Raw genomic sequence first — 8615 nt, forward strand, 5'->3', positions numbered from 1 at the left:
TTGGGGTGGTCTACTAGCTAGAGTACTTGTACCTGCGGCATGAAACATAGTGTCCCCCACGAAGGGTGTCAATACAAAGAGTGTACTAAGTATGTACGGCATGAAGTTACTCTAAATAAGACAAGATCTTAACAAAATCAGTTATCAATATATAACTATAGATAAAGATAGAATTCCAACTTTGCTTATGCTTATGGGATTATGTACATTACATCCTTTGCTTTATTCTTCTTTACTTTATAAGATTATAAGGCATAATACAAATGACCAGCTGATCAATGGTAAAAGAGGATGACCCATGCTAGGCATTTTAACCCTTGGGATACATTCCTCATAAGTACACAAACCGGGATCGACCCATGCTAGGCTTTCCTTTTGCCCCCGGGATACCACCCGTCATATTGGGATCGACCCATGCTAAGTGTTTTTCCACCCCTGGGATACCACCCAAAATATTTAGACTCACTTCAGATCATTCTTTTCATCTTTAAAGTTGCTTTGGTGGTCATGTATTAGATTTGGAACTTTGGACCAGTAGCAAAAGGTGTGCAAATATGCACTAGATGCAGTAGCAATGAGGTCGAATACTACAATAATAGAAATATAACACATAGGAGCTTACCTAACATTATGGGTCATGTTAACTAAGAGAACAACTCGTAAGGTTTATTTCTGAAAGCACCCATATCATACTAGTATTTAGAAAGGAAATTGACAGATCTAGTAACAAACACATCTTTAGGTACTTTAACAACTTGACAAGTTAGAATAAGGTTGTTAACCACCTTGGGGGTTGTATGCTGTAGTTATGTATAACTAAAGGAAGAATTCTTAGGAAGCTTACTTTGTAACAAAGGAGTTAGATTCATGCCAAAGAGTAGGATCGATGAACCATGCATACCTTGCTGCACAACTGATCACACTTTTACTTAACGTCTTTCCTTTTAGATCACTAATCTACAATAGCATAAGACTAGTATTAGTAGCTAATTAACATACGTTATTTAAACTTACTAAAACAGTAGCCGGGCAGTAATCCACAATCAACTAATCCAAGGGTGTTCTCTCAACCTTGTTCTTCTCCAATTACATTCACGCTTGATGTAACTTTTTATAAGATCCCCTTAATAGTTTCATCTTTATTTTACTCTCAAAATAGTATATCAAGTGATGTGGGCACTAAACTTATGCGACATTCAATTTGGTGGTGTACCATTATACTCTTCTTCTACCTTTCAATGGAAATTATTCATACTATTCCCCCAATGTCAACCAAGCAGCCCCCAACATACATATATAAAACAGATCCAAAACATCCCCAAATACCCCTTAATATGGCAACCAGAAATTGAACTCACCATTCCTTGAGTTCTTAACAACAACATATACACAATCCTCAACCAACACACGTATATAGGAAAAGGGAAAAAATGGACAGTAGCCATACCTTAATTTCGGTGGTAGTTTATTCCCTTAATGTATATCTCTTCAATAGCTTGATCCCTTTACTCACAAACCAAAAGTGAAGAGAAAAATCTCTTAATAATCAAGGATAAAGGGATTGCCAAACTTAAAAAGGGATATCTTATAGTTTAATCATGGAGAACATAATCCTTATAGTATTCTTAAGATGTGCTCATGATTTGTTCACTTACCTTTAATTGGAAGGAAGGTTTCCAAAGAACCCTAGTGGAATTTTAGGGCTACTGGATAGCTAAGAGAGAACAAGAGAGAAAATCTTGAAAGCTGTTTTTTTTTTTGGCTAGTTAAAATGAGCTATAAGGGATGGTTTTAATACCTTTAAAAAGAGCTTCTCTTGGACAACTTTCTTGGTAATTTTTGGGCCATAATTTATCAAGTAGGTGATGCACCTACTTTCCCATTATATTGGGCCTTTGTGGATTAAAGACTATTGGGCCTTGGCTGCCCATTCTCCTCCTTTTCTCTTATTTAATTTGGGCCAGAATTAACTTAGGTAGGTGGTAGTGTATTTGGCCCCAATAATCTGGTCAAGGGATCCTTAATAGGTGATGCACCTACTTAGTTTTAAAGTTGGTCAAAAGGTCAAAATAGGTGATTCACCTACTAGCAATAAGTCAAGCAAGCAATTCAATATTTTGTTCCATTTTAAGATCAAAATGCTTATAGTAAAACTTAAAACTTGGTCACTTCATCCTTTAGATTCAAATACCTACTTAAGGGCCCAAGTTTATATGCTCTCATCGAAGGTAACTTAATCATACCACGTTTCAGTACATGTGGGAACTCCTCCAAACCTATCTTACCATCACCAATCACATAAGATATCCGATCCCATTACCTACCCCATAAGTATTATCAAGTGCCACATAAGTAGAACTAGTACACGCGGAATATAGGGTGTTACATTTTGACACCTCTTTTTTTGTGTGTGATTTTCAATTTCTAGACTCTAGTAGTGTTAGAGAACAAGAATATAACACTAGAAACACCGAAAGACACAAAAATCTAGGACCTAAAATTTTGACTTGGGGATAAAAATTGGATAACAACTTTTTTTTTTTTTTTTGCAATTTTCAGTTTTGACACTTCTTTTTTTGTTGATTTTCTAGATAGCAATCCCAAGATTGGTTTTATTAGAATAAAATCAAACCTTGATCTTGATATCAAATGATAGAAGAATGACCTAAAGAGATGAAGATTAGGATAAACAAGATAACAAATAAATGCAATAAAGTAATATAGATAGCTTGACATATGAGATTACAAGAAATCGGAACCAAACCGTGTATCAAACAATAAGACACCTAAGACCTGTAATAACAATACCAAACTCTTATTGTGATTCCTCCAAGCCCTAAACAACACTCTTAAAGAGAGAAAAAGAAGTCTTTCAAATATAAATAATCAACTAAAGAGCAAATGACCTAATAGAAGACTATTTATAGGCTAGCTTATTACATAGCAAAATTGCCAAAATGCCCTTAATGATAGCCCAATAAACTACCAAACACATGAAATTGGCTACTAAGATGCAAATTCCAGCAACCAAATAAAGAGAAAACAACTCATAAAATGGAGATGAAGAAGAAGAATTGCATGAAATTAAAGATAGATAGAGAGACCCTCACTTCCACCAATGAATAACACTAGAAGGTGTATCAAACCTTCAAACACACATCACCAATGTAAGATCAAACCACTCTCTTAGGTGACCCTAAGGAAACACTCTTCCACAAGCACCTTTCTTGCTAAATTTCCCAATACAAGTGAAACCCTAACTTCAAATGTATTCAAGGAACCAATTTTTGGTTTGAGAGTTAAAACTACAAGATTAAAGCTACAATCTAAGAATAATATCCAATTTCATCAAATTCTAATGAAAATACAAGCTAAAAGGTCTATTTATACTATTACATGCCAAAGGACAAAAATGCCCTTAATGAGAACTTAAAAGGAGGTGCCTATAGAGTGCTCTTTTGGAGTGTAAAAAGTCTTCATTACCCTTCCTTTGAGGCGCCTATGGAGTGTATAAATTCCCCTCCTTCCTTATCTTGACCAAGGCTTCAAAATACTCCAAAAAGTCTTTAATTGCTTGCCGATTCAAAAGCCTTGACCCTTAGACAATATCTTGTGCTCTTGAGGCTCATTGTACTTGTATCATTCTCTCCATCTTGAAGAAATTTGTCCTCAAATTCAGATATGGAAAAAACCAAAGAGAGAGCAAAAACAAACACAAAATCCTCTTGGTAGGAGGGTTAGTATTAGCACCACACTTATATCATCAACCCATGGTTGATCACACTTGACATACATCCACATATCCTTGGTTTTTGACATAAAAAGCTTAGCATAAAGTATAACAAAGACATGAATAGAATCAATATAAAAAATAAGTGAGCACGACCAGCAACAATATCCTTCACATCTCAAGAGTATTTCGGGGTCAAATTGGAGCAAATGATGAGTTTAAGTCGAGATGGCCCACTCCTTTCACTAGGTTATCAAGTTCACAATCATTTAAGGCATTACCTACCACTAGGACAAACACAAGGTTATTATGAACAAGATTAACATAAGGCCTTTCATTACACACATTCAAAGGACCATATACTTTATCAAGATCAACAATACAATTATGCCAAGGGGGTACACTTTTAGAATACACCCAACTTTCCTTTGTTACAATAATGAAATACTTACTACAAGCATCACAAAGGACATGGTTAAGAGAGATATCAAGGAAAAAGGAATGCCATCTGAAACACATCCTTCCCCACCCCAATAGTATACCAGGATCAAATGGATGAAATAGACAAAAATCTAAGACTAGGTTAGCCATTCCTTTTACCAGAGAATCAAACTCACAATCATCTTCATTCAAGAAAGGAAAATAGACAGTAAGCTTACTACCTGTACATAATATCAATTCAAAATTAACATGGTTATCATCATAGGCAAAGAGGTAGTATAGGAAGGAATCAAGTGTGAAGACATCAACCAAGGTACTATCATCTACAAGAGGGTCATATAGTTTGTTAATACTCTTGTCACATGATAATGGAACCTTATTCAAGTTATAAGTGCTAGCACTAGATGGACACAAATCATTCTTACGAAAAGAATTGATTTTGTCATCTAAAGGATCAACTAGTGCTTGCATACTCGCAACAAGAGTTTGGTCCTTATACAATCTATCAACACCAAGAGTATCACAAAAGGGAGATTCATATACTTCTTGACTAATCCAATCCGAAACTACACCACTTTGGCTACTACGAGCCACATCACAGTAATTCAAGTTTTTAGGAGTGTAGAAAATAGCTTGGTTACCTTGTAGATTATGAGAAATGTTTTCTTCACTTTGTTTTGCATCATGGAAGCCCTCATGCTCCACATTAAAAGGGAATATGTAAAGGTTTCCCTTTGGATTCACTTCTTTCTTGTTTGTCCTACAATAGGGACTTTTGGCCAAGGGCTTGAAGGAAACTTCCTTGGGCTTCTCCTCGGGACTTCTAGGGTCTTGAAACTGCACATGAGAAGATAAAATACTAGGCAAAATGCTAGTATTTGGGTTAGTGAATAAAAAGGGTCCTTTGTGGACAAGATCCATAATCAAGCATTTTTTTTCCCTTCCAACTTCACTACCCATGGTTTTCCCTTCCTTTTCCCTTCTTTGTTCACATTCTTCTTGTACCTCACTAATAGTTTTCTCTCCATATTGAGGCTTGGCCTCACTCTCTTTGGTTTCTAACACATGGAGAGGAGTCATTGGATTTTGGACTAGAGGTGTTTGGAATTGTGGAGGTTTTGGTGGACATAGTCTATCAACCCTCACTGTAATTCTAATCATTTCACCCCTCATTGAATCCATATCACTCCTTATAGCATCATTTACGCTCTTCATTTCTCCACTCAAGGCCTCCATTTGGGCCATCAAAGCTCCCATAACATCATTTCCAAAAGGTTGGGAAGTAGTACCTTCGGTTTTCATGGAAAATGTACCTGCAAAGTGCAAAAATCAGCAATCAAAATAACCTACAAAATAATCAAACGAGTTAGTTCAAAAGCCTGATCACTCACACTCAACCTCACCTCACACTTGGCTTCACAAGTGTTGGAGAACCGGCAATACTTGGCAAGTTACTTGAGAGGTGAGAAGCTTTGAATTGGAATGGATCTTCATTTGAAACGACTCAAAATAAGTGATGCACAAACTTGAACCAACAAAAATACTATGACTTGAAAATGAGAAAAGCACACAAAAATCGAAGACGCAAAACAACGAACTCTAATCTAATTACCAAACTAGTAGGTAATTACTAGCTTACTAATTAGTAATAGAATCAACACAAAAGCAACTAGAAACAACAAATAGAAATTAGGAAATCTAATTTTAGAACTCAATTTGGCCGATTAGCTAGTGATGATGTGGCAGCTTGTGATTGGACGTTGAGTTTTCAAAATTTTCAACCCTAATTCTCAAGTCTCGGCCTAGAACCCCTTTGGTGAAGAAGAATTTTATTTGGGAGGGAAAAATGAAGATTTGAAAGCCTTTTTGGAGCTTCAAATGAATTCAAAAACAAATGGTCCCCCCCCCCCTTTGACTTTGGAATGTACTTGATATTGTACTTTGATTATTCCTTTGTCTCTTCTTTCTTTGGATGACGATGAATATGCTAAGGAATATTCTTTCACAAACACAAAGTACACTTGATAGCCTAAAGGACTATCAAACATGAAATGGACACTAAAGGAACAAAAATCAGCAAGCACTCAAAAGGAAAAACAACACTTAGAATGGAAATGAAGAAGAAGAATTGCATAAAATTAAAGATAATAGAGAGACCCTCACTTCCACCAATGAATAGCACTAGAAGGTGTATCAAACATTCAAACACATGCCAATGTAAGATCAAACCACTCTCTTAGGTGACCCAAAGGAAACACTCTTCCTCAAGAACACCTTTCTTGCCAATTGATCAACATAAGTGAAATCCATCAAATGTATTAATCTCTTAAGTTTTGATGTCTTATCCAAGACCTACACTAATATGGCTAGCCCTACACTAAGGAAGAAACTAAACTAAGAGTAATACTCAATTTCAATTCATCAAAGTCTAATGAAAAATACAAGCTAAAGGGTCTATTTATACTATTACATACCAAAGGACAAAAATACCCTTAATGAGGACTTAAAAGGAGGCGCCTACAGAGTGCTCTTTTAGAGTGTAAAAAGTCTTCATTATCCTTCCTTTGAGGCGCCTATGGAGTGTATAAATTCCCCTCCTTCCTTCTCTTGACCAAGGCTTCAAAATACTCCAAAAAGTCTTTAATTGATTATCGATTCCGAAGCCTTGACCCTTAGACAATATCTTGTGCTCTTAAGTCTCATTGTGCTTGTATCATCAACTCCATCTTGAAGAAATTTGTCCTCAAATTCAGATCATGCAAAAACCAAAGAGAGAGCAAAAACAAACACAAAATCCTCTTGGTAGGAGGGTTAGTATTAGCACCACACTTATATCATCAACCCATGGTTGCTCACACTTGACATACATCCACATATCCTTGATTAAAAATCTTAGAATAAAGTATAACAAAGACATGAATAGCATCAATATAAAAAAAAAAAGTGAGCACGACCAGCAACTATATCCTTCACATCTCAAGAGTATCCTGGGCTCAAATGGGAGCAAATGATAAAGGTTTAAGTCGAGATGTGATACGGGTACGACCACGAGGATGCATGTTTGTGAGACGTATTGAACCCGAGACTTGGAGTGTGAAAGTGAAGTGCAAATGAGGACTTAAATAGGGTTCAAAATCGTCCGTATAATGCTCTCCAAAGGCACCCACTTGAAGACTTGAGACTAAGGGGTCATTTTGGACATTTCACACCTTGTTTGTAAACTACTATCTAAGGAACCTTTTAGGTCATTTGTTAGGTAGATTTTTATGATAATGGATGTTGTATAACACTTAGAAACATCTCCTTTCTAAGGGGAGAAGACCACAAATCTAAAACTTATAACAAGGGAAATCAACTTGAGTGTAATCACTCGTGTTGGATTCAAGCTTGGATACGTTGGATGCTTGGGAGATCGAGGTCACTCTTGTACCAAAGTAAGAGATTGGTTTGTGTTGTGTGTAGTATTAAAGGTCCAAGAGTATAACAAGTCTTGGATTGTTAATATTATTCCCTCATTTGGTCTATCTACCTATCTTTATCTTATTGCACTTTGTAGATTCATAGTGGACTGTTTTTATGACTTGTTGAATCCGAATTTTGTAACCATTGTGTTCATCTTGTTCATCTTATATTGTGGATGTTTTGATGTTGAAAACACACCTTTTTATCTTGTTATTGTGTTGTTGATAGCGAATCCGAAAGTGGTCTTCAAAAGGGTCCTCAAATCCTTAAGATTAGTGGACTGTTTTGGAGTTTTTTTGTGTTCTTTTGTTTTTTCCGTATCATTAAGACCACAAATCTGAAACTTGTAACTAGGGAAATCAACTTGAGTGTGGAATCACTCGTGTTGGATTTAAGCTTGGAAATGTTGGATGCTTGGGAGATCGAGGTCACTCTTGTACCAACGTAAGAGATAGGTTTGTGTTGTGTGTAGTATTAAAGGTCCAAGAGTGTAACAAGTCTTGGGTTGTTAATATTATTCCCTCTTTTGGTCTATCTACCTATCTTTATCTTATTGCACTACGTAGATTCATAGTGGACTGTTTTTGTGACTTGTTGAATCCGAATTTTGTAACCATTGTGTTCATCTTGTTCATATTATATTATGGCTATTTTGGTGTTAAAAACACACCTATTTATATTTTTATTGTGTTGTTGATAGCGAATACGAGAGTGGTCTTCAAAAGGGTCCTCAAATCCTTAGGATTAGTGGACTGTATTGGAGTTGTTTTGTGTTCTTTTATTTTTCCGTATCATTTGTTATCAAAGCCATCATTGATTTTGTTCTAACAAGATCAATCTTGGGCTTTGAGACTTGAAAACTACAAAAAGAAACTGTTAAAAACTGAAAATTCTAGAAAAATAGCAATCTGTCCGTGTTTGTGTTCTTGGCCAAAATTGTATTCTTGTTGTGTCTTGGACGAGATTTGTTTGTTGTGTGACT

Source organism: Capsicum annuum, chromosome 4 (genome assembly GCF_002878395.1).
Source record: "Capsicum annuum cultivar UCD-10X-F1 chromosome 4, UCD10Xv1.1, whole genome shotgun sequence".
Lineage (NCBI taxonomy): Eukaryota > Viridiplantae > Streptophyta > Magnoliopsida > Solanales > Solanaceae > Capsicum > Capsicum annuum.